The sequence below is a fragment of the Phalacrocorax carbo genome, chromosome 6 (genome assembly GCF_963921805.1).
Source record: "Phalacrocorax carbo chromosome 6, bPhaCar2.1, whole genome shotgun sequence".
Taxonomy (NCBI): domain Eukaryota; kingdom Metazoa; phylum Chordata; class Aves; order Suliformes; family Phalacrocoracidae; genus Phalacrocorax; species Phalacrocorax carbo.
In genome coordinates, this window is record NC_087518.1 from 54,458,763 (window position 1) to 54,485,949 (window position 27,187).

Consider the following 27,187-nt stretch of genomic DNA (forward strand, 5'->3'; position numbering starts at 1 on the left):
TCTGCGGTAAGCAGACCTCTTTTTGCACTAGACCCTATCAAGTCTGTCAGCTTAGCACTAGTTTCTTTATGAACAACTTAAATTTGGAGCTGGCTGTAAGAAACTCACATTATTCTTGCAAAGTCCAATCAAAACCACATTACATGCGTAATGCATCCATACACCCCTCATGCCTTTATTATGTTTCTGTTGTCAATCTCAGACTGATAGGAAATTGTCTATATCAACCAAATCTTCTCAAACAGGAATCTAGCAGCTGTTGTCATTTCAGATTTTTACTGTGTTCATCACTATAACCTGGCTTGGGAATGTATTCATGGCATAAACTTATCAGTCAGGGAAATGCTGTCACCTTATTTCCAGGGAGAGGGCCAGAAGATACAAGGTCAGTACTGCTTGTTCACACTGGTGAACAGTGACTCCCAGAATTTTTGTCCAGCCCTGCAGAACAATTCCTATGAATAATCATATACGAATATATTCCTTAGCCATCAGCATGGCTGAGGGATTTACAGTTTGGCCCAGGGTCAACAGGTAGGCTATTTGATGAGGGACAGTGAGACAGCTGGAATGTAGTCTAAAGCTACTGACTTCCAGCCTTTTAATTTTTCTTTTATTTTAGAATTGGCTTCCATTTTAAAAGAAAAAAAAATAAAATTGTGTGCATTTCATGACGTTTGTTAGGGATGTGATACACAAGTTGCACACACTATCTACCAATAAACAGAACTGGAAGATGTAACAAATTGAAGGAAATTAGGTGGATGAATACTTATACCTGAATTCAGATACAACAAATAAACACAGGGAAACATCTCCTCTTTGCCCTCCGCAGCAACAAAATACAAAAGGCTCCTAAAAAGCCCCAGAGCAAACATGATCTAGATATCTACTGAATGTCTGCCTTTTTGTTCTCTTAAGACTTGTTTCTTCTTTTTTTTTTTTCTAGCTACATTATTAATTTTACAAGGGGGGAGAGAGAGAGCAAAAAGGCTACTTGTGTTTCTAGAAAAAAAGCAAACGCTGACCAGTAAAAGCTTAAGAGATCATTTGCTTCCTTTCATTTCTGCACAAAATGTTTTATTCCATTCACTGTTTTGTTTTCAGAAAACTTCAGGTTTTGGAAGGAAAGGCCTGTGGTCTCATGCCTTAGTTACATGCTATGAGAAAAAGGAAGAATTTCAAAGTGTAACTTACAGCTTTTCATAAGCATCGTTCTTCAGTATATCCCTCACTTTGTCCACCTGCCAGTGTTCATAGTTCACGACATGTAGCTGTGAGGCCTGGTTGTGCTGCAGGACATAAGAGTAATTCCCATTGATTTCAATGGGTATTACATGCATCCTGCAGCGGGAGAGTAGGGCCCTCAGGTTTCACTGAATAGCAAATAGTCATGTAAAATCCACGGGTCCTATTCTTTCACTGCAGGATATGTTGAAGTCAATGGGAGTTACTTGTTAGACGCTGTGTTGGGAAAAACTTATCCTTATAAGATAAAGCTGTCCGTTCATCGTTGTATTCTGATGAATTTTTTACGAAGATCTTAGTAATCTTTTTTTTTCTGTAGAAAATATATTTTCTTCTGACCTTCTTTATTCTACTTTATAATTAAAACCAAAGCTAACCCTTAAGAAAATACATACAAAGCAAAAGCCCATGAAAGTAATGGGAGAAAATGGAATTTATTAAATCACAGTGATTTTAGCACAGATGCTAAACAAATCTTTGTGAGAAACTGGAAAAAGGTTATTCTCTAGAAATTCACTCCGCTCACACCAGGCATCCCAACATGAATATCCAGTGTTGATGCTACTGATCTGAAGTGATCTAAATAAGGAAGTAGAAGTTGGCAAAGCGATAGAAAATTTGGAATCTGTTTCTCAAACGTTTTCTTATGGCTTGGATTTTGAGGCCAAGTTCTCACAAAATCAAAGTTTGCACCCAAAGCAGAATTCAGGTATCTCCTTCCTTAGTATGTTATAATATTAGCTGAAGGAAAGGGTTTCTCCCCTCCCCCTGCCCTCTCCTACTCATCCACCCCCAAGTGCTCTCCTTGGTAGTTTGAAAGCAGCAAAGAACTTAAGAAATCTGGGCAGTCTATCAGTTTGCTATGGTTCATTTTAGCTAATCCAGACATCCAGCACAGCAGGGGGAAAACTGCTGTATCTAGTGAAACAAGAGCATGAATAATTAAAACTCTGTTATTAATGAACTTCCAGTCGTTATGTAAATGAAACTGATTTCAAGTCTAATTTGTCAGCCTGAATTCTTTTTCTGTTCTCCTTTTGTCTAGGACAAGAACTCATCATAATGGACTTGATAATAAAACACTGGCAGACATGCTGTGTGCAGTGCCCATCTGAGTTAGGGCTTTTAGCATGGTTAATTGATACAGTTACTGCAGGATAAGTCTATAAGGCATTTTGTATGGCTTTACGTTTTACAAGCTTTCTTTTTTTTTTTTTTTTTCTTTTGACAGTGCTAGCTATTGGTTGCGCATTCCTCATTACCGTTTACCTTTACATGAGGGGCGGCTTGTAATTACTGCCTGGTAAATACTTTCCTTCACGTTTCTTGTGTTGTTCAAAGACGGCAGAGTTCAGAAAGGTCTGTGGGAAGGGAAGTCTGTGGTTATCAAACAATGGCTAACAGTCACCAGGAGAAAAAGCCTGTCAAAGAACAAGGCTACCAGGCGCTGGGTCCCTACCCCATTGTCTTGGATCAGGTGTCAGTCATCATCTTGCCCACTACATTTGCTTTGATATGAAATACCAGTATTGAAGTTAGTTGTGTAGAAAGGACAGCCACGCCATTTCCAAAAGAAACCCTGAATTTAAACTTTTTTACTGCCAGCAAAAACAGACAGGATCTTTTGAAATAGTCCATACCCTATATTGATCAAGCCAGTGGTAGACAGCGGAACTTGTTGTGAAGTTGATGGGGCTGAAGGGTTGCCTCCAAAATTTAATTTTCAAATAATGATTTTTTTTTTTAAAAAAAGTACTCTTACTGTGTGTCCCTTAATTTTTACCAGTTAAGTCTCTTTTTTTCTTCTTCTTCTTGTCAATCTATTAAGTATATTTTGGCCTATTAGTTCAAATTTATATTGTTGTCAGGATCAAGTGTTTAACATGAAAAAAATGCCAGTGAAGGTTCAGGAAGTAAAGGAGGAGAGGAGCACGAGCATATATTTCCATATGTATCTTGTGCTAAGAAAGGAAGAGGTTAACAAAAGAATCATCAAAATAGGATATTAAGAGAATTTTTAAAGCAAAACAAAAACCCAAACAAACAAAAACCAAACAACCCCCAAGCTATGTAAGAGACAGTGTCTGCAGTCTCTTGGCACTAGCCTAGGTCTGGTATCAAAGAAGGGACTGGAAACTGGCCATTTTACTCACAAGAAAACTGTGAAGTAAGAACTGTTTATTTTTTCCTGTGTCAGAAAAAACTCATCTCTCTGTTTGTCTTTTGCTCTTTGGTCTTATTTCTTTTTTTGGTATACTAAGCATGCCCTTTTTGTGCCAATTGTTTTTTTAATCAGCTTGCTTTCTTTAAAAGGGACAAAGACCAGGGAAGGATCACTGGTTCTACTCTTAAGAAATTGAATAAGGGTAAAAAAATCGTCTGTATAGATGTGGGAAAACTTATATCTTAAAGGTTTCTTTTCTGTTTTTTCTTGTTTCCCCCACCTCAGGCTTTCACTCTGTGCCATCGTTAGTGCAGAGGTCTAACTAAATGCATACAGGGAAATGTTTAGAATTACCTTCTGAGGCGGTTTTAGAGTAGTCGGGACTATTGGCCCTTCTTTAGCCTGGTAGGCCAAGTCAGAGGTCTCAACATTGTTGTGGGTGTGGGAGACCTGAGGCAAAATGTAGAGGCCTGGGAGCTGGAAGGAATTAAGGCAAGAGGAGGTCAAGAAGTAGGTGGTGAGTATAGAGAGAGGTAGCATTTCCTTCACATGGTAATGCTGGGACAACAGCAGTAGTAGAAACCTGGGAAATGATGAATCTATTGTTAAGGATACCAGAGAAGCCGAGCTGAGGCATATAGGAAAGTGGCATTAAGCAGGGACAGAAAGCATGGGATGCTGGGCAGGCAGAGAACCTACAGCAGGTTTTCCTTTTTTGCATTTGTTGGAGACTCATGGCAGATTTTATAGGAATGGGGACCCGAGTGATTTCCCGTATTCAGCTTCCTTAAAGATACTCTTGAAAGTGCAGATTTTTTGCAAATGTTATGTGTTAGGTATTAGCAGAATTCTAAAGAAATTGTTGATAACTGGAATTATATTTAAATAAGGATTTTGCCCTGAAGTCATGTTCATGTGTCTTATCAGTGCTGACATACAAGCAGGCTGGATGTAGACTGCTACATGAAGGGGACAGAAAGATTTCTCAGGCTTTTGGGGCACCTCTCTCAGTTCTTCAGCCAACTTGCCTTGTTCAGCCTCCAAACCCCACAGAGATCACCTGGAGCCTGAAAAGGAAAATGCCTGTCTGCCAGAACCCTGTGTGGTTGGGAGGGCTTCCAGGTGTACCCTCAACCCACTGTGTCACACACTATATTGTGATATGTAAGTTAATGTTCAGCAGAACTCTGTCCTGCCTGGGAGAGGTGCAGACATGCCAGGAAGGAAACAGTTTGGCACTTTCTGCCTCTCGCTGGGCGGGACAGACACCAACAAAGCTTTGCTTTGGACAGCTCTTGGGGACATTTCAATTCTCATACTTTCTTTCCTTCCCTGTGCAAACTGTAGAAGGTAGTCGGGGAATACTGTGCAGTTTCTGTCAAAGGAGAAAGAAGTTTTGAAAGCAACTCCTTTCTGTCACACCTTGAGCTGGGAACTACATGGTGCTTTGAGCATTCTGTCAAGGAGGTTTGCTGTACTCAGGGTGTGCGTTAAAATTGCTGTGGGAATGTTACCGGTAGAGAATATCTATTAGATGTATTTTTGGAGGATGTCTTTTAATATCTGCTAGCCTGACTTTATTATTTTTACAATAATAAGACCTAAAATAAATTAGATACTTGCTGAAGCTTTAAAGCATTCTTGCAACATAAACATAATGTAAAATCTAATTTAGTTCTAAGGCTAGAGCTGAAAAGAAGGAAAAAGAAAAGAAGAGAGGGAAAGAGGTTCCATGTTTCAGGGAAACAAGTTTTGTACAACAAAGCAGGCATTTATAGAATGCTTCATTTTAATTCAGTGCAGCTAATATCCCAGTTTATGTTGTTTGGAGTAATAACAGTGTAACACAGTGCTGTAGCAAAGATTTGCACATTTCCTCTAGGTCAGTAACAGTTGTTATAAACATGTTGGGCTATTTTTTTATTATTATTCTACTCCATCTACATCCAGCAACTGGAGGGGAGGGAAAGGGGAGAGGGTTAACAGTTTTTACAGTTTCGAAGGCTTTTCTTTTTGTCACATTTAAACTAAATATACACAGGTGGCTAGGTGGCACTGTGGATTAATGTACTTCTGAATTAATGTGCCTAGAGTGGCTTGTATCACAAAGTGAGCATATATGAAGTCAAGCTTGCTTCCCCTCCTGATTCACCATGAATCCTTTGAGGTGCATTATTATTTGTATTAAAATCAGAAATCCAAAAGTATGGGCACTGTAGTCATGCAGAAAGTATATTGCTGAACCTGTGTTTTGGAGCTATATACTGCTTTGCAGTCACTGTGCTGAAGCAAAACTGAAGCTTCCTATTTATTTTAACTGTAAGAAACAAAAGTCACCTAAACTGCAAAAGCTCTTTAAAGGGAGGGGGGAGCAAGCTTTTCAGATGTTGGACATTGAGCATTGAGTAAAAAAATCAAGAAACAAAGCAAGTTCTTCTCCAGCACTACAGGCACCTAGTGTGCCATGGGAGCACTCTAAGGCTGGGAGCTGTGGGCTCCTGTTCAAGGAAGAATAGTTCAGAATCGCAGGCTGTAATTCTGCTGAAATCCAACCACACCAAGCAGGCAGACTCACATTGCACAAAGCCATATACAGATTATGCCTCTCTGCAAACAGTTTTTAATGTAAATATTATAGTTTTTACAGGGGTGGTCCTTCCACTGCAATAATTGGTAAACGTGGCTTCAGCCGCAACTTTGGTACAAGTTCCTGATTGCGGTAGTGTCTACCTAAAGCCAGACGAACCTTGCTTATCGAAGGAGACATTTCACCCATTCAAAATATTTTGCTTCTCTAAGAAATAGGAAGTAGAACGCATATAACTAATAGAAATCAATTATTGCACATTCTTAGCCTCCTCTAGTCAACTCCAGAGGTAATAATCACTATAGGGATTTGTAAAAGGTAATTACTGTATATTGCTTAATTATAGTTTATTAAGATCAAACATACTTAAGTATTTAGTTGATGTAACAGGAAAACACAGTCTGTGTTTATAGTTTTAAATGCAAACAGTGCAATCTGCACTGAGGCTTTAAAAAAAAAGTGGGTTTTAGGATACAGCAGTTTAGATGTCAAAACTATTGAATTAGCCACCTTCCCCTTTGTAATATAAAATACAGTTTCTGGTCAACAGTGCTTTATGATGCATGGTATGTTCTCATCACTACTACTTCTTTCTAGTAAAGTTGAATTTTGTAACAGAGGGGAAGTGGTCAGGTACAGAGTATTAACTGCAAGATATTCTTTCATGTGTATTATCAGTCAAAGATGTATACAATTAGTTAAAGAAACAACTTTGTAAAGAACTAAGTGCCTGTAAAAAGCAAACTGATTAAGAAAGAAGTATCTAACATGTGACTAGATCTATTTTCCTTAAATTGAAAATGAAAGCTGCCACTTCTACTAAAGGCCTTTGCAGCCAAGAGATTTCACAGCAGTTCAGTTAAAGCCTAGCTAATGAATATAAGTTACTTTGGTGGATTTTAGCTGACTTTGAAATTAAAGTCTGAAACTGTTGGATGCTGCTAGCAGAGCTAGACTATAGCAAAACGGACTTAATAAACTCCATTGTGCAGTTAGATCCCTAGTGAGATTTGCCTTCCACCCATGACCAATTGGCATTATTTTTTTGGTAAGTGGTACTTTTGTCTGTGAGACTGGGATTTCTGGGAGTGATTAGCACTTTTCAGCCATGATTGACAGGTTGTAGCAGCAATGAGACAATAGGAGGAATCATTAGGAATTCAAATGCAGATTTTTGTTTGCATGCTTTAGGACTGATTTGAGTGGAAGTGAAATCTAGATATGAGGGCAGAAATCAGCTATTATTTTGTCCATTTTTATAAAATACAAAAGGAAAAAATGGAAATGTGCCGAAAGAGAAAATGGAAAAGAGAAGCGGAGAAACAATAAGACCATATTATTGTTGAACAGGATTCTCCTACTACATCAGTTCTGGTGGGGTTCTCTTGTCATTTTTTTTTTTCTTTCTGAGGAATTCTCTGTCTTTTGTACAAGTGTTTTGAATACGTATCAGAAGTAACAAATTGTCGCTTAAAAATTTTTAGAGTTTGTGGTTGAAATATTTTTCCTCATACTGAAGAAAAATCACATGTAAGACAGCAAAAGAAAGTATCACTTTGCAGAGGAAATGCATATGTTGGTGCTGTGCTGAGCCTTGATAAAATTGTGTCTGTTGCATCTAAACAAGAGGCCGTAGGGAAATAATTATAGTGACTGATTCCAAGCATTGACCAGCAATTGATAATTGGCCATAAATAATTAGGAAATAATGACATGTCAGTGGTGTAAATTATGTAAATGTAGTAGCTGTGTCCCTAGATACTGATTCTGAGTGCCTTATAAGTGATTTTTTTATTCAGATTATAAATTTAATATACTGTACATGACAATTTAATCTTGTTTGGCATCAAAGCTACCAAGATAATACAGAATTATACAAGCCTAATCAAAGAGGGAAAAATCAGATGAACATCATTATTTTGGAGAGCTGGTTTAATAGGAGTTGATATTTTCAAAAGAGCATGGATTCTTCCCCTGCCTTTTTTTCTTTTGAGACAACAATTAATCTGAACTAGGTTTTTGAAGGAATAGGCAAACAGAACAAAACGCTGACTGAAATTACAGATGTAAAAGCGTACTTCATATCTTATAAGGTATTCAGTATTTGACGTTTGATTTTGTATAACCCATACTGTTTCCATAAAATGATGCTGGCTCTGGATTTTTATTCCTAAACTGTGTGCTCTGCAGGGCAAGGGTTGTATTTTTTATGTTGTGACTAACTTCCAATATGTTCTTCATCTTTTCCTCTTCTGTTGATACCAGCAAAGGACAGTATCTTTGGTATTATAGATCTTAATGCACCCAGGTTCTATTAAAAATGCATTATATTAGCTAGCATGAATTGCACAGAAAAGGGTAACGCTTCTCAAGAATAAAATTTAGAGCACAAGGGGAAGAAGGGCTTTTGTGAATGCTTCAGCTCTATGTAGTTTGTTTTTGCTGGACTTGTTAGCATATGGGCTGAAAGATGTTCCAGAATTACTCGGTTATTGATGAAATTTAGTCCTGGTGATATTTTATCCCCCAAAATACATGATGGTCCCAAGATGATCATTTCACTACATACAGTTTACAAAATGCCTGATATTAATAAGAAACAAGTATTTGTCATAAAGTCAGTCAGTTCCTGGGTGTCAATGAAGTGTAATTTGAAAAAGCTTCTAAAAAGTGCCAGGTAAGATATTCTGATGCCAAGCTGATGACCCAAATATATGTGGCTCTAGCAAGGTACACATACACAGAGCAGTGGTTGCTGCAGTGTCGTGCATCTGCATTAGTGTGGGAATGGTTTCAACTCCCCTCTCTACCTTCAGATTTTCATTCTTATTAATTGGATTTTGTCACCCAGAATAAACAGAACCTTTGAATTTGCTCTTAATATTCAGCACATATTTGTCTCCCACTGAAGCCGGTATCATGTGCGCGAGGGCTTTGCTGATTCAGGACCTGGAGGGATGTAGTGACACTAACATTTGCTCGGTAAGCATAGCAATAGTTAGGATGAATAGATAAGGTGGAAGAAAGGGTGAAGTGTGGGGTGGAGGGAGGAGCAAGAGAGACACATTTGTGAAAATGCTGTAGTTACCTTCCAGTGTCCTGCCAGCCCAGCTTGGAGCACCTGCTGTTGCTTCGTGAGCAGTAGCTCCTGCTGTTTCAAGAAGTGAAACCGCCTTGCCTGTACTTGCCTGTCAGCACTGCTAAACATTTCTGCTTTCGGTCCAATTAGAACAAGATACCAAAAAAAAGCCATCGCTTCAACATCAACATTATATAAAAAGAACAAAAAAGCACCACACTTGCCTGCCAGCTAAAGCCTCCCCCTACTGCCTTTCTTTTTAGCAAAGAACAATCCTGAACTCAGACCTATTCTAAGCATGATCTTTTTTTTTAATTTCAATGCATTTCCTCATTTTTATTTCGTGTGGTCTTATTCGTATCTCTCATTAAGAAATAGCTATTTGCTTATTCTCACTTAGCATTGCAAGATTTTTTTTCCTTATGGGAATTAGTTATAAAAGGCATCTTTTTTTTTAAAAAAAAAAAAAAAGTCTGATTGCTTCTTCTTCAATAGAGTCTAGACATTCTAAGAGAACTAACTAGGGAAAAGATATATCTGCATTAAAAATAAAAATAAGGTAATTTTTAAATAACTCCAAGATAAAGTGGACATATGGTATGAGATAAAACATGTAACCTAGCCGTATAGATATTTGGATTCACACTGCCTTTTTCTGGCTCTGACAGTGCTCTGTATAGGGAGATAAGGGCAGACTTAGAAGGCTGTGATTCAGTAGAGGCTATTTCGACAAGTTTCCACTCTGAGATTCTGTTCATCAACCTCTAATTAGCACTTCATCGCTTTCAGCTTTGTGTCACCCAGCTGGCTAGAGGAAGATGACACCTCCAACTTGAACTGGGCTTTTTTCCATTTTCTTGGAGCTCATCAAGACATGTGGTGCTTTCTTAAAGTGCAGCTGGTGCTGGCACTTTCATTGTAAATTTAAATCGCTGTGTTTGGAAAAAGGTGATAAGAACAGTTTGTTTCATGTCCCTGGTGTTTAGCCTGAGGCAGTTCCCAGCAAATATATTCAAGGCTCCTTCTGGTTTGATCTGCTACACTTTTTTTGTAGTATTATTATTATTAATAACAATGCTAGAAAATATGCACCTAAAAGAATACCCTGCATGGTATATACATTTTTTCCCACAGTTGCTAAGGTTTAAAGTTTAAAAGAAAACAAAACCACTTTAAGCTTCAATTTGGATAAATAGCAAAAATATGAACTTTGTGTGTATATGTTTGGAGAGAAGGAGTCAGGGTTTTGCAATTATTTTTTTTTCATTCTTTTATTAAGGTTTACATGTTCTGGAGAAAAAGACATTTCATTTTTCTTGATTTTACATTCTACTCTATTGCTCATGCTATAGACAACATATACTTGTAGTTTATTACACATTTTTTCCTGCCTATCCAACTGTTATATTACTTAGGAAGTAATGTTAATGAGTAATGGTATATATTTATATTTGTATAAGAATCTCAAAGTACTTATGCTTATAGAAACACGTCTAGAGAGCCAGCTTACAACATTTTTGGTTATGTCCATTATACTCTATTCTTAAGCTTATTTGTGTACATCCACGCTGTTAAGATCTGATACTTAAGATTCTGCTTAACTGATACATTTTCTGCTTTTTAAAGTGTGTGCCAAAATAAGTACAGTGTTAAGAAAACAGGTTAAGAATTTCCATATCACCTTTTCTGGTTTCAAAATTCCCACATTACTATGTAAATCTTTCTCCTGAATATGTACCCCATATTCACAACTTAGTTACAGAATTATCCAAATTAGAGAGATTCCATCTCAAGAGAGCAGCTATTTTATATTTACTTAGGGAAACCTGGACAATTTTCAAATTCACAATTACAAATAATGTTTCTTTTTGCTATAGAGTAGGAATCAAAAATCATGGTTGCTAGTCTTTTTTCCTTTCTTTCAATATTTTACTAATCCTTATCAGATACCAACATAACTTTTAGAAGTAAAACTTGTATCAACAGAATTTCTATCAAATTTTTACTGGGCTTTCCTGATTTGCTGCTGTGCATTTTAATGCTATTTAAGAGCCAGGTCACAAGTACTACTGCACCACAATAAATGGCATTAAAAGTCTAAGAACCTTCTACAATGACCTTATGGAGTGAGCACAGAATTGTGCCTCTCTTCCTTCAGTGAGGCAGAAACGAAAGCATACACGAGAGAAAATTTAGCTAGAGTCAACTTTTAAAAACCGAGCCAACACAGTGGCTTAGATCTAATTTTACATTCTGACTAATAGTTCTGGTGTAAATTGCCATATTTCCATTGCTATAGAAATTAAACTCTCTGATTTCTGTATGTGTGGAGAAATGCAACATATGTAGATAATGGCACAATCCTGTATTTATGATATTCCATTTTTCTATAAATATAGATGTTCAGTGATTATCAATAGAGCGGCTCATTAAAATTCAGACTTAGACACAAAATGATGCCATTTTGTCTTAATATTTGAAGACCTAAAAATATCTCTCTAGCTCTCTGAAAATCTGTATTTTAGCACTTACATTCAGCAGTTTATTGCAGTAGGAAATAGTTCAAACAGAAGAAACAAATTGTCCCATCAAAGTACGCTAATGATTCAGAAGACCATTTTTTTTTCCAGCAAACCAAATATTAGAAATGAAGTTTAATCAAAGATCTAGTGCTGTGTTCCCACTGAAGGTGGGAAATAACTGATTACTTTGTTGAGTTTTTGGGAATCAGCCTTGTTAGGAATGAGATCAAGCTCAATTGCAGTCTTGGAAAATTGATGTCCCCTTTGCTGCATTCCTTCTACAAATGGTTTTACATTGTGAAAGGCTTCCTTTAATGATTGTTTGTTCCTTTGACAAACTAGTTAATTGTCCACTGCTCTATTCATCTCAATTCAGACTCATTACCCTTCTTTTTTCCACTCTACTCTTCAGCAGCTACTGCTACGGCCTCACACTGCTATCATATCCAGCAACGTAAAACCATGTTGCTGTAGTGCCACAGGGAGCTTCCTTGTGCTACCTGCCAAGCAGGTATGAAGTAAACAGGCTATCTCTGTTAAGCATACTTTAAAAGCTCTTTCTGGAGCTCTCACTGTTACCTTTCTACCCTAGTACCCAAAATCCCAGATTGGCAATTTCCTCTGTCTTGTTACTGACTGGCCTGAGTACCCCTGACCTGATCACTGAGCTACCCTCAGCACTCTCAAATAAACCCTCCTCCTCCAGCCTTTGAGAGGTTGCTTATGGGCTGAGGTATATCCTAGAGAGACGCCTCTGGCACAGGATGACTCTGGGCCACTGGCTTCTGCCTTGTGCTCCATGACCCCGCTTGCCAGACATAGCTGATTTGGCACACGCAGGCGCAGAGCACAGGGGAAGCCTCTGTACTCATTGGCAAATGCATTTGATGAAGGTCTGTGTACAGGGAGTTTCGGCATTCAGGTGCATGAACCTCACGTTCTGTATGTGGGACTTCACAGATCTGTGTCTCCTTGCCTCCATATTGCCTTGGTTTTCTGCCATTGGTAAAAAGCTGTAGATGGTGATTCTCAGTTCTCCCAAATTTCCAGGCAGGAGATTAGTTAGATCCATATTGTTCCCTGAATTCATGCTACTTTTACATTTCCCAGCAGCTGTCAGAACAAAGGTATTTTATAACCTTTTGCTGTATAGTTCTGTGAATAAGAGTTGCTTGCAGTTTTCCCATGTTTTGACTCCTGCTGTAGTTCACAGCAGTCTGCCTTTCTGAGAATGGCTAATACATAGGATTGGATGGAGAGATCTGCATGGATTGACAATTGGTGATAAATGAGGATCTTCTTATTAAGTGGGGATAAGAGATATTTCCTGGTGAGGGCCCAATTCTCCACATAAAGACAAGAAAGGAATGGTAGCATGGCCTATCTGTTAGTTGCTAGGCACTTGATTCATCCTTAGACCTCAAGGACTCAGCGTGGAGAACAACTGAGACAAATAGTTTGTGTTGGCCGTGTCATCTCTTGCTTTTGCTGGAAAGTGTCAGTTTTTGCTTGCCTAGTAACAGCAGTGATGGCAGTTATTACATTCCGGTATGTTTGCTACAGAGTGTCTGTGTATCTGTGTATAAATATATGTTAAATAAACAGTAAAAAAAAAAAAAAGACTATGATCACGAAAATGTTTGTGTGAGCCGTACCCGATCAGATAAACAGATAAGGTTTTTTCAGTGTAATTCAGCATCACAATGATAACACAACAACAAAACCAATATAAGTACAGATATAAAGGTATGAAACAACATATTGTCAGACAGCAATAAAAAAGATTTAGCAATGCATAAACAGGATAGATCCGCAAGAGGCCAAGCATGCCAGTGGTTTATTATACGCACCTACCTACTGAAAGCCAAACCGAGCAGAATGTAGAAGAGAAAGAAGCGGTAAATTTGTGATGGCTGTTTTTTATTATTCTGCTCTTTAAGAAGGATCTAATTTGGAATTTGGATTCCACAAGAATTCTGAGGTTTTTGTGAGTCTTATTTTAAAAGCATTTAACATTTATGTAACTCTTAATTCATCAATGTACAAACATGAACTCTAAACAGCTGCAGTAGTGGCTCAGATGAAATACGTGAAGGTATGCGGTTGTGCTCTAGGTTAGTACGGCACTAAACATGGAATGGGCACGGAGATACGTCCCTTGTCCCCTTGTGCGAGAACCAGCTTTGGTTATAGCTACGTGCAGCCACTGTTTGCTCTTCTGCATTGGCAGCACAAACCTCCCTAAAGCCAGTGCAGAGGTGTGGGATGGCAGTAAGACAATTGCTGCTTTTGCTCTCTTTCGTGTTGTGAAGCTGCCTTAGTAGTTAAAAAGGAAAAAAAAAAATCACCGACTGCATGCTTTCCTGAAGCTCTTTCTCAGCGTGCATTTGCTCAGAGCTCCAGGAAGCAATCTTACCCATCCCAGCATTAGCAAATTAAGGTGACACATTTATGCATTATGAGATTGGCTTAAAAAATCATGAAATTAAAGAACCAGAGGAAAGAAAAAAGCTGTATTCCTTTTTTTCTTTATTATTATCTGCTTTCATTTTTATTAACTTTTAGGATAGACTAGGAACTAGCTTTTCCTGAGCTGATATTTTAAGAGACTGGGGCTCTGAAAAACGGTATTGTGAGATCTCAATAAAACCATAAGCTGTCAATGCACACTGCAGCTGCGCTGGGCCAAATGCTCCTTCGGCTTCTGGGGCAGTGCAGGCTTCGAAAGAGTCACTGCAATTCTGCCTTATTTAAGTGAGTCTCTGTATTTCTGAAACCTTTGGAGGCTTCACAGAAAACCTGAAATTTACCAGTTGTTGTGGACAGTTATAAGAAACACACCAGAAGTGAACAACTGCCATTATTTTTCTTATACCTTGCTGAGCATACACCCTGTATAAAGAATCTAAAGAAAATGGGTATAATTGAGCCACAGAATAATAATAATATGGCCTTAATTGTAAACTTTAATGTTTGATGATTTTGAAATAATTGAAATCAAACACCTTTGACTTTTGGAGATTTATAGTACTTAGGGCATACTTTATTTAAACCCACTGGACAGCATTACTTGGTCCTGTTCAAGTCAGGCATGTGGATTTCTCTGGGACCCGGATTTAACCAGTGAGCCTTCCAACTGATTGATTGATTTAAAAGTCTAGAACATGTTCTATCCTATTCTTCTGTTCATGGATTATATTATGCTATTTTTGCTGTGATCTGGGGTACAGGAAAGTTTACCTTCTGAGAGGGGGTGAGAAGTTGTTTGTGTTTTCTCTGATAATGCTTACTATCTTAGCGCAAAGCGCGCTCTACTTAAACTTGATGGTCTGATACATGTTTTACATGTATACGTTCTTCTGGGGAATTAGTTATGCGTGTACAGATGAGGATAACTCCTCTCTTTCCCTGCATTGTTTTGCTCTTAGTGAAGTTAAGCTTCTGCAAATAAAAACTTATATGTTCAGTATTTAGCCATTATGAGCATTTACAGTCTGTGTATAAAGATAAGTATTCTTAATTCTGAACTCTTTCTGTTTCATAATGTGATTGCCTTACAAACCAGAAACAAGTAGTAATGGCTTAACTGTGCCAACAAAGCACTTCACATGGGGCACAGGTTTGGAAATGAACTTCAGCACAGACCTTGTAGACATCTGAACTCTATAAATCCACAGGTGTTTAAGTAGCCCTAAGGGCTAGGTCAGATAGCAGACTTGTTTCAGTATGACTTTACAAGGATTTAGTACTGTGTAAACAACACTTGCAAGGTTTTCTCTTTACTGCTGAGTAAAACCAGTAGCAGGAAGAGCCACCTTTGATTTTTGTACCATAAAAGGTATAGTGTTCTTTTATTCCATAAACAGTGTTTTCTAGGATGTTTTTGAGCAAGACTACATAAAAAATTAAACTTTCTTAGCACGCGTGTTTTAAGACAAGATGATATAAAGTGTACCGCTCTTGAAAAGAAATTGCAGGGTGACTGGAGAGTTTGGATTTTGCTTTCTTTTTGTTGCTTTTGTTTGTTGTTCCTTCTGGTCTTTGTTTTGGGGGAAGCATTCAAGTAATTCTGGAGGGAGATAAATTAGACTGTAGTTTTATATGCTCATGCAGTCTGCAGATCTTAGGTCTGTGCATTTCCACCTAAAGTAATGTTGTTGTTAAAATTTTGTAAGCAGATGGGCTTGTTTCTCAGTAAAGTAACCCCAAAGCATAAGCTAGCTTGCACAGAAATACTGCTGAATTGATTGGGGGGAGGGGGGGAGACTGGCTAATGCAGAGTGCTGAGAACAGTGTTCTATTTTTACCCCCAAATCTGGCCTGCTAGTAATAGTGAAGGATTTCCATCAGTACCTTAAAAAAAGAGAGAGAGATACTAAATGACTCCCCAGAATAACAGGAAACTAGATCCTAAGGAACAGGAGTAAGGAGCTCAATGGAGTAAAACAGCACTCAGAGAGGGAGTACAAGATAACCGGAACCTGAATGGAGTACAGTAATTAGGAACTGGAGAAGGAAATTAAAATCTTTAGGGAATTCAGTATCTGAGAAAGGAACTGAGAGAAATCTGTTGAGGTTTATGAGAGGACAATTACTTCAAAAGCTTAATTAACTCGCATACAAAGCTTGGTTGAGGCTCCTCCTTCTTGTTTTTACACTAATGTATGACTTAAGAAAATGCAAACAATTTCTTTAGTAGTTAATAAAAGCTTATGGATCAGTGTATTAATCCATAGGAGTGATAGATAATGATTAATTCAATTGTTTTTTTCTGGAGCATTTTGGTTTCTGCTCCTTTGCCCTTTATCGTTTAGATTTGAAGGTGTTTTGAGCATAGATAGTATGACTGGGATTTAAAATGCATCAATTGCCTAAGTTATTTAAATAAGTTTTGCTGTAGCTAACCACAGTATTTATGACGTGAGATTTTTTTTGTATAGTCAGCATAGAGATTTGCAAGAATATATTGTAGAGATTGCTAGATGTTCGCTAAATTTTGATGGCGAAGAGGCACATAGAGACAGTTTTCCTTACCTTCACTCTGTCCTGGATTGTGCTTTCTTACGGAAATCTAGTCAAGTTTGTGCTATGTGGCCTTTCTTTTCTTTTGCTGGACTGAAGCGTTTGCCACAAATGTACACATTGAATCTGGTGTTCCCTGTGTCTTCAAGCTGTCAGCTATCCTGACATCTGTCCACTACTCCCACCGTCAGAGCTTCCTTTCTCAGTCAATGGCTGCCTGTAACATACACAAAGGTATAACTTCCATTGATTTAACTTAACTGAATCACTGAAACAGTTTCTTTGAATGTGATGAGGAGAAAAACTTTGCATTTAACTGCATATTACATAAATTAATTCTATGGAAACATCCTTGCTGCTGCATAAACCAGAAAATCTCAGTGCTGAGAGATGTCAGGAATTTAAGAACATACACTATATATCATGCAGAAATTTTGTCCCTTGTCAGAGAAATGATCAGACTGTGGGTCCTGCAGGTCCCAAAAATATAATCTGAGAAAATTTTCATCTCTGGAATGGGACGCAAATTATGAAACCATTGAAAAGGTTCTGAATTAAGTCTTATTTTTGTCACCAGTTCTTCACTTTTTTTAATATAAAAAGCCTGGTATGTTATGTAGTCTGGGAAACATTTGTTTTGAAGCATTGTAAGCCAGGAATTTATTCCTGTCTTTTTTTCCCCCTTTCTATTCTTCAGGTTATTTAAAAAACCTACCTCTTTACAAATCACATTAGGTTTGTTTTATGCATTAAATGAAAGGCTTTCAACTTCCAAAGCAGGCTGTATGAACAATTGTCTTGCATGTACATCAACTAGCATCCTACCTAAGTGCAATGAATTTGGTTTGTATTAATTACAAGGTGCATTTGACTGTGTCTACATGATAGATTAACAGTTCCAAATAACATATGCAAATGAAAGGAAATCCTTTTTCCATTTTATAGTACAGATGAGAAATGCAGTGTATACTGAAAAGAAATATAAATGCAGCTATGCCAGTGGCTTGCTAGTCTGTATTTATCCACTCTGCCTGATATAAGAAAAGTTACATGAAATTGAATTATTACAATGTTTACGCATGGTGCTGTTATCTTTTTTGAATACTTCAAAGAATAGTTCTCAGTCGAAAATCTGAATGTAAAAGAATGCACAGGAAAACATGAACTAGCACATACCGTTTTGAACTGGGCATAGGGACGTTATTCTACATTATCCAAATATACTTACGGAGAGACTCAAAGAGCAAATATATCTAGCTATCATTTGGGGATTCCAAGATAGTTTATCTGATTGTTTTCTGATGCTTCTTTTTGTGTTGTTTTTTTTCCTCCCTTGTCATTTTGCATTTTTCATTAATGATAAATCCTCTTCATGTATCTGCCTCTAATTCAAAAGAGAAAAACTAGTAAAAAGAATTTGCTACTTGTGTATTACTTAAAAGAAATTCTCAGATTCAGCAGGATTCGCTAGCAGTTTAGGTCTACAGTCTCACCATATTTCCTTTTCCTGTTTTTTTGTTTGTTTGTTTTTTGATTAGGTAAATTATATAATAGATGTGCAGCAAAATTGGATAAAAAATTTGAAGTCTCATCTTCATCACTGGCATTTTGTATGCTTTAGTTAATAATTGTAAAGATCTTGATGCTCTCAAACATTAATGTAATTAAGACTATGTAAAGTGCCTACAACGAATGGTGTATTCATGAGTTGGGTATTTTAACAAGGACTGACAGTTTGCCGTACACTGACTTTGTTGTAAGGCAGCCTATGGAGAGCTAAGGCAGGGGTATTTTGCATTTCCCCCCAGGTACTCCAAAGCTGAACTCTGTACAGTTGTCATTGCAGAACTGGAGATGTGGTATTTTTACCAGGGTTACATGTGAATCATAGACCTTCCTGGATATGCAGGCTGTTAATATTGGAGCAGGTTGGACCTATTAACTGGTGCTATTAATGTACTTCTTAGTTGAAGGTATTCTGCAATTCTCTGCCAAGAATAAACATTCTACCTCCCCTGCTTTTCCCTCAGTTTTTCAAGAAGGACTAGCATTTGGTGCTCTGTTTTTCAGAAACTTCTTGCTTGGATAGGTAATCAGGTTGTTGGGGGTTTTCAGGAGAAATAAAGAGCCTAAAAATGGTTAAGACTACAGAGACACACTGAGGAGGAGATTAAAATATTCCTACTGCACTGTGAGTCTATGTACTTAAAGAGTGAGAGCTTCATGTGGTAAGTGGCCTTAACCATGAAATAAGCAAGCTGTATTGCACAAAGTTTTAGCAATAAGGCATGCTTTCATTAGCAAGAAAGAGAAATAGAAATGCAAGACAAGAGAAAATGTTTCTCAATTAAAAGGCCTTAATATTGCACTATGTGTTTTCTGTGTAATACACTTGACCAGGAAAATAGTGAGGTGTCTGTGTTGTTATGGAAAAGAGCACTGATGTTTCTATGATTTCTTCTCTAAATTTCATTGGCTGCCTGCCTATCTTTAATTTGGTGTTAAGAATTTTGTCTTATGAATTATTAAGATAGAATTCTGCTTTTCTATTTTTATTTATGTTTCTCAGAATTGCTTGCTTTGTGCAATACATCAAAGTAAAAATAAAGTTGAGGCCAATCCATTAAATTCATGGAACCACAACAACATTGATTATTAAAAACACCACAAAAATGAAATCTGGAATTCCAGTTCTCTAGTGAGATGTGGAATACGGAATTTCAGAGATTGATACACCAAAAGAAACTGTAGTTGCCGTTTCTAGTCTCCAGGATAACCAAGTCACAACTGCAGAGAGCCCTCTAATTTATGGCTTAGTTTAGTTGCACCTCTAATTAAAGGCAAACACAAAGTGTGTTTGTAAGTTCCCTTCATTTGAATGAGAACAGGCAAACCCTTTCTCAAATAACTACTCTTTCTCCACACAAGTTGCAGCTCTCTTTCGGAGAGCTCTGAAAGGAGCTGAAGTTAGTTGATAGAAAGTGGCTCCCGATAACTAATTCTAGCAGGGAGGTCACTGACATTTCAGTCTTTTGTATTGTCATTCTATTTTTAAAAAGGCAAGGAGAAATCAGAACACTAATCAACAGAGGCTGCCAGAAAAGACTACTTAAAAAAAAAAATTAGTAGAAATGGTAGGCAGAGGTTTTAACGTCTGTGGCCACACCAAAGGAACATGAAAACTGTTCCTTTTTAAAAATAATTTTGCATTAGTTTAAGTTTTTAGTTTCAAAAGTGACAAAATGGGTCATCTTTTGCTTTGAAGATCATTGTATACTGCTTGCTAATGTAAAGATTGTCTCTACTTTTTTAGAAGGGCCTCTATTTTTATAGGCATCAACTAATTTACAGGACTGATTAGAGAGGCTCTATTTTTGTGTTCATTAACAGGATTCCTGAAATAAGTATAGTAAAGAAGTTTTTGATTCCCAAACACTCATTTTCCTTAACATTTCAACGGTTACTTGTTTGTGAAAAGACTACACTTAAGTATTCAGTACAGTTCTCTGAATGCTGTCTCTGCATTCGTCTGTGCTCTGTTCGGTCTCCTACGATGTCTTGTTTCTGCTTATTTTCCGTTACTGTTGTACGAAATGGTCTTTTGGCAATTAGCAGTGCTGTTTTAAACCTAGCGTGTACATATGAAACAGCAGAAAACTGGCATCCTATTAAAAAAAAATAAAGCACGCACATCATTATCCCTGTGCATAGGAAACTTGTTATATGAGGCCAGTACTTCATTTGAGAGAACAATTTAATTGAATTTTGATACAGCTAAATAGCACCTTTGTTAAAATCAAAATGACCTTGTGTAAATGTACTTCAGAAATTCGCCCAGGTAAAAGAACAGGTACAAGAATTCAGCAACTGCTGTGCATTTTACAAGGTTGTATTTTCATTAAATTGATCACAGTTTTACCCTCTATTTTTTCTGTGTATGGGGGGGAGTAGATTAACAATTTCCATTTTTAAAATGTTCTTGCTTTATAAATTAGTTCCCTTTCTTTCAGCTTTTATACTCCATGCTCCAGATAATAAATGTGCTCACAAAAGACTTGTCTGAAATAATGAAGCTGTTAAGGAACATTGTAATTTTTTACTTTAATAAAATTAATCTGGCCCTGTAAACCATTGGAAGGCAAACTTGTTCTTAGTATGCATCGCAGTACCACGTTTGTGATACTGATAGATAACTATTAACTCCTTTTAAGCTTTAAAATGCTTCAGAATGCCAGAGTAAAGAATCTAAAACTGCAGATCTTATTCAAATGAATCAGGGTAGAGCAGATGGTTGAAGAAGGCACACAAGCAAGAAGTAAATCTCCAGTTCTCCCTTTCTGATTGCTTTGCCCACAGAGGAATAACGATTCAAAGAAAATCAGTAATCATGGCGGATGTCATTAGCATATTCCCAATAAGGGAGCTTACATAAAAATTCCCAGAGAAAATGAATGGCTGCTAGTATAGATCAGTGTGCAAACAGTGCATTTCCAGCTGCCTCCCAAACCACAGATTTTCCAGGACTTTCAGAAATGAAGTTTGAAAACCTGAATTAAAAGAATTTCCCATTTGCTTAGAGAAGGGATGGATGTTTTATTAACTAATATGGCGATGCTTAACACTCTGGTCAGTTGTAATGCTGAGCTGAATAGCCACAAAAAAGTTCTGTGCTTGAAATTAAGATATCAGCAAACCTTCAATAAAATAGGGAGAGAACCTTTTGCTACTTGGTTGTTTCTGTATGGAGAGGAGTGTGCAAACTGCTATAAATCCCTTCCCTGACATGTTTTCTGATTGTATTATTGTGAACGCGTGTGGTAAATGTCTGCTTCCTTGTTGGTTCACAGAAGTTATTAAGTTGTTCACAAATCAGTGGCAAAGCAAAACATTTTCTCAAAGTGTTGTGGAAGGAGTACTAACCTAGACAAATGGCTGTTTTCTTGTCTGTCCATAAGCAATGGGAAGCCCATTAGGCAGTGTAAATGAGCATAGCGCTATCTGAACCGTCAAGCTGCTGCCTTTCATTTATACGGAATTAGGATTTGGCCTCTTATTTTCAGCTTTCCACTTGGAATATTTAAAAATTGTTTTACCTTTCATTTTCAAGGCAAATGAGCCCGAATTCAAGAAACGTGTGCCGGATTGTCACATACCCCTCCTTAATATAGTTCAGGAAGTAATGCGATATTGCGTTATTCCCATTCACTTTAATTTCATAGTATAAGCAAGGTCTAAGAGTAAATCGTCGCTGCTCTGGCCTCTGGATTAGGCAGTCAGCTGCCATTGTTGCAACTGGAAAATGCATGCCTAATTTCTGTGTGCCAGGCTGAATATTTATCTCCTATTGGTTCCCAATGCAACAACAGACCAACAGCCACTAAAATAAGTACCATCACCTAGATGGTTGATAAATCTCCTTAGAAAAGCACCCATGAGACACAGTATTGACAGGTTTTGTTGCTGAAATAAGAGAGGAACTAGGTAAGGGTGACCACGTCCCTGCAGATGCCATCATTGATTGTGCCAGCAGGAGGCAGATGGTTAAAGGATACAATAGAAACTGTCACAATAGTTTCAATTTTATTATTGAAACGCAAACTTTCAGTGGCAGTGGACAGATTGCCTTCATTTTTCATCCATGAAACATCTTCAACATTTCCTCAAAAAGAAAAAAATCTTTTAAACTAGCAGTGCAACCAATAATGCCTTTTATGTATACTAAGATGGTAGAAACCATTAATAAAATGCCTGTCAACAGCACATCTCCCTTTTCTCTTTGGCAAAAAGGGGAGAAATCATTAATTACAGTTTCTGTCACACACAAAAGACATGGGTTTTGTTCTGGTCTCTTAGCACTTTAACAGCGTGAATTCACCTAGTGGCCACCTATTCTGCAAAATTTGAAAAGGGATGTGTCCTTATCCATCTATGCAAAACCTTCTGAAGACATTGCATGTGTCTGCCTGGGCAACAAATGCGGTATTTTGGGTTGACACTGAAAAGGAGGATTATGAATATGGATAGGATGCAAATACTCCATCTATCTTAATCAGAATACAGGAATTCAAGCTGTTGTAGGAGGAGGGGGAAGGAAGGGGGAAAAAACCTTAGAAACCTAAGCTGTAGGGGCCTGATTCTGCTCTTACCGCTATCAGCTGGAGTTTTACTGCTGAAGTTATTAAGGTCAGGATTGAGCAGTAATTTTACAGGATCTTTTGTAAGGTTAGCATTTTACACACAGCTCTGTCAAACACGTTGACTCTGAATGAGATTGCTCGCTCCACTGAACTTAAATGAATTTTAAGTATTTGATGAAAGGTGAACTTAAAAATCACTACTAATCATTCGATTATCGCATCCGAAAAATATAAAATCATGTCGATTTTTCAATATAAAAATTAAACCAAAATTTTTGACATATCACAAATTTGAAAAGAACGCACAGGGAGGTGTGAGTAACAGCAGTTTGTTGGGGCAGACAGTTGTTATTATTTCAATTCGTCTAACCAGAATAATGTCAACAAAAAGGTCTTAGTTTCTAGGTATTCCCCAGCTCACCATTTCCTATCAGTTTTAATGGATGCCTACGGTACTTGTAAAAGAAGAATACTAAAGAAATAGCTTTTTAAGAATGTTTTCTATTTCTTTTTTTTATTATTTCTGTAAACTGTGTGAATTGCATTTTTATAGTTCTCTAGTTTTGTTCTATGCTAGCTAAATATTTCATAAGACCAATACAGAGGATTCCTCTCTCTTTTGAAACAAGTCATCACTGAAATCTGGCAAATCATAAATCAAAATATGTTTTCATTGTGAGTATATGAGACTTTTTTCAGCCTTCAGATCTAATGAAACAGAAAGCAAATACAATACTCTCATTTGCTCAGAAGGTAAACATATGTCTGTTAGAGACTTCTGAAATGTGTCATTTATGTGTTTCAGTTTCAATACATGTCTCATCAATTGTAAATGAAAGGCCCAAACTGTCTATTTGGGTCTTATTCTGTCACAAAAATATCAGTTTGGGGAAAAATAAAAAGTCTTATTAAAATAGAAATTTAAGATCAAGTCCTCAGCTGATATAAAACCAGTGCAGATGAACATGTTTCCGTATGTGTTTGCATTATGAATGTAGACTATAATTCTAGAAATATCCTAATTGCCATTACTTTTGGTGTCATCACTTACAGTTCCTTGATTAAGAAACATTATATTTAACACGGATTTTTTCTGATTTTGTGACTACAAATAGACCAATATTTTTTACAGTCCAGTATATGAATGCAGTGTGTACTAGAACAAAACCCATTTTATTATCTAACAACTTTAATGCCAAAATTAAATTGATTCCCAGTAAAAACCAGTATAAGCTGTTTGGGCCTTCCATTTCCTGTATGCTTTTGTATGGAGAAGGACAGTCAAAACTTTAATCACCCATAGGAATATAAAAAAGTAGGTTTAGCTCATATGTTCCACGTTACCTGTTTCTATGATTTTATGCCAAAATCTGTAGTAAGGACCCAGTCCTACGCAGCTGAAGTCAGTAGAAATCTTATCCATTTTAAAGTCATGGAAATCACAGCTCAGTGTTTTTTAATAATTGTCTGACTCTGAAATGTATGGAGTTAGTCTATTCAAAATTTGCCTGAGTTATAGTCCTCTTACATGGATGATTGAATTTGAAAGTAGTTTAATACTTTTCTTCCTTGGTAATGTACAGTCAGATCTGTGATGTTCTTGCTCTGATGTCAGTGAGAAAGTTTTGTCAGAGGATTCATTCATTTGCGGTTTGCTGTCTGAGTATGGATGAGCTGTACTATAGGTTTTGATCCAGTAAAATACATAATTCACATCACTGAGACATATAGTATGAATGCAGCCATTAATCTGTCGGGTCTGAAACATAACAACCGACCAGCCTGTGAGCTACGTACACTATTTTTACCCTAAATGTTTTTAAACCTGTGATGAGCAGAATATTTTAGTAGCATTGGTTAAAAATGTCATGTCTGAAAAATCTGGCAAGTATTCAGAGCCATTTAACCTTTCACCAAGATTTAATCAGAATAGTCTTATATCTGTGTCGTGCATTGTCAGATGTTCACCACAATTTGTCTCCCCCTATGGTGGACTGACAGATTGAGCAAATAAGCAAAGAGCCGGAACATTTGACGGTAATTGCGATGTCAGCACTGTTAGACTATATTTATGAGAAGAAAGTTAACACTGTGACATTAGTAATTTCATCAGTTTTACATGTGTTTTCTTCATAAACAAGCAAGCTATTTTTTATAAATTGTCTGTGACCAATACTTTATTCTTCTGGAAGAAGGCTACCAATTCCAGTTTTGAAAGAAAAGAGGGCATAAAAAAATTAGTTTTGGCCCATATTACTGTGTTTTGGGAGAAAAAAGAATAAGATCTTTTACACATGTGCCCTGAGCCAGACTCTATAAATCATGGGTTACCTGTCAATAAGCAAAAAAAATAATGGCTAGAAACATGCAATAAAATAGGCAGGGCTAGGAAGTGTGGTATTTTGTCTGGCTGCACCGTAGCTCTAAAATCACTTTAGGCAGATACATGAAGTCTTTTAGTTTTTCGTGACTTTTTAAACCACTAGATGCTCACCTGCACTTTCAGTGATTTATGGCACTATACCAAACGTACTGGCTAATAAAGACAGTTTGTTACTCTCTAATTTTGGAGGGACGTAACACATGAAACTGTGCAGCAATCTCTTACCTACATATTTCACTCTATAAGGGGAAACAATAAGAGAGAATATGACATGTATTAGAGAAGTAAATTACAATGTTATACTCCTCAGTCCAATAAACCGCTGTTGGCTGCCATACCTCTGACTACTGAGGTGTTGTTTTGCACTACAGCTTAATCAGCTGGGGCTAGGCTGCTCCTTGTGCCCTAGGCAGTATAAATGCTGTGATTCACATGCACGATCACATGAGCCCGTGCTGTGCATTTTATAAAATATTGAATAAAATTATTTGTTAGAATGATGGATCACATACTTCTTAGCTACTTAAATTATGAGAAGGTAGAGTTTAAAAATATATAAAGTGATTCACAAAATTTTGAAGTCTCTTGTATGTGCATTTAAACTCAGCTGCTTATGATTCTAGCATAGGTAAGATTGACTCAAGAGGCTTTCTGGCTATGCTGGAGAAAAATGCAGCTGTCCGAGCGACAGCATTTTCAAGGTAGTAGCAAACACATTGCAAAAATGAAACAGTGAGTGATGTTAATTTAGTATTCTCACTGTCATTTTAATTTGTAAATAGACATTTAAAAAAAAAATCAACTACTCACACTTACTGTGCTTCCACAAAGTTGCAAATGTTCTGGACTCACTGGCAGGGAAAGAGACCAGTTGCACGTTTGTTCTTTTGCAGTGTTCTCCCTTAATCAGTTATCAGAAGTGATTAATAGAAGAGAAACAGTGAAATCAGAAAAGGAATATTGGGTGGTCATGTATTTTAGTATCTTCATTTCACTAAGATCTGGTAATTGCACCTGCCCATGAAGTTTCTCACCCATACCTCGGTCAGAGGAACAGGTAGATAACAGACAAAGACTGCAAGGGGAGCGTGCAAGAGACCTGTTTCCATAGGACCCAGCATATTTCCTTTTGGCTTTAAATCTGCCCAGATGGTATGCAGCTCCTTTAAGAGACTCAGTAGTGTATTGTAACAAACCGAGCCATCTGGAGCCAGCAACCTCCTGAGGTTCCTACAGTGACCATAGCAGATAGTGTGGGCTTGTGTGATTGTTGGCAGATCACATGCATGGAGAAATTAAGGTTTCTACTCTTCAGTCATTACAAATCACTAAAAAAACAGGGATGCCTTAATTTCAGTGGGGCATCTAGAAACGGTGGAAATGGGATCTTCCAACAAATAGCCCACAGGAATCCCATCTCCCACAAGCTGAGGACTGTGGGAGTACTAAGATATCATCTCATGACAACACGGAACTTGTTGGCAGCTAACACATCCAGAGATTGCTTTCAGTTTCTCCATGGCTCTTTCAAGACCTGAGCTGCAATATATTTCTTCCCCAAATGTAAGTCTCACGCACGTCTGGAGATGGGAGTCTGACTATAGAAAGGAAGAGGAATAAAAAATGATGGAAATTTCTTTAGCAAACTTTTTCTAGTGAATTACCATTCTCTGTGTTTGTGGAAAGGCCAAGTACAGTATGCCTCAGTGATGTTGAGTAATATGATGCACATATGTATCTTTTACATCTACATGAAACCTGGAATAGAAATTTCAGCACTAGACAAACTAGGGAAAAAAAAACACCCCAAAACAAAACAACAACAAAAAAAAAAAACCCACAACACCACAACTCTATAAACTGAAGGAAAAACCCTGACAAAAATGTCATGAAATAATATCCAGATCACCTTGTACAATTGACAATTGACAAATTATAAAAACAGACAGAGAGGATGTAGCATAATTCATAGAACGGGCAAATCACAATACACTCACTCCAAGGGCAGGATGTCTTGCTGGATAAAGCATCTGTCACTTGCCTTT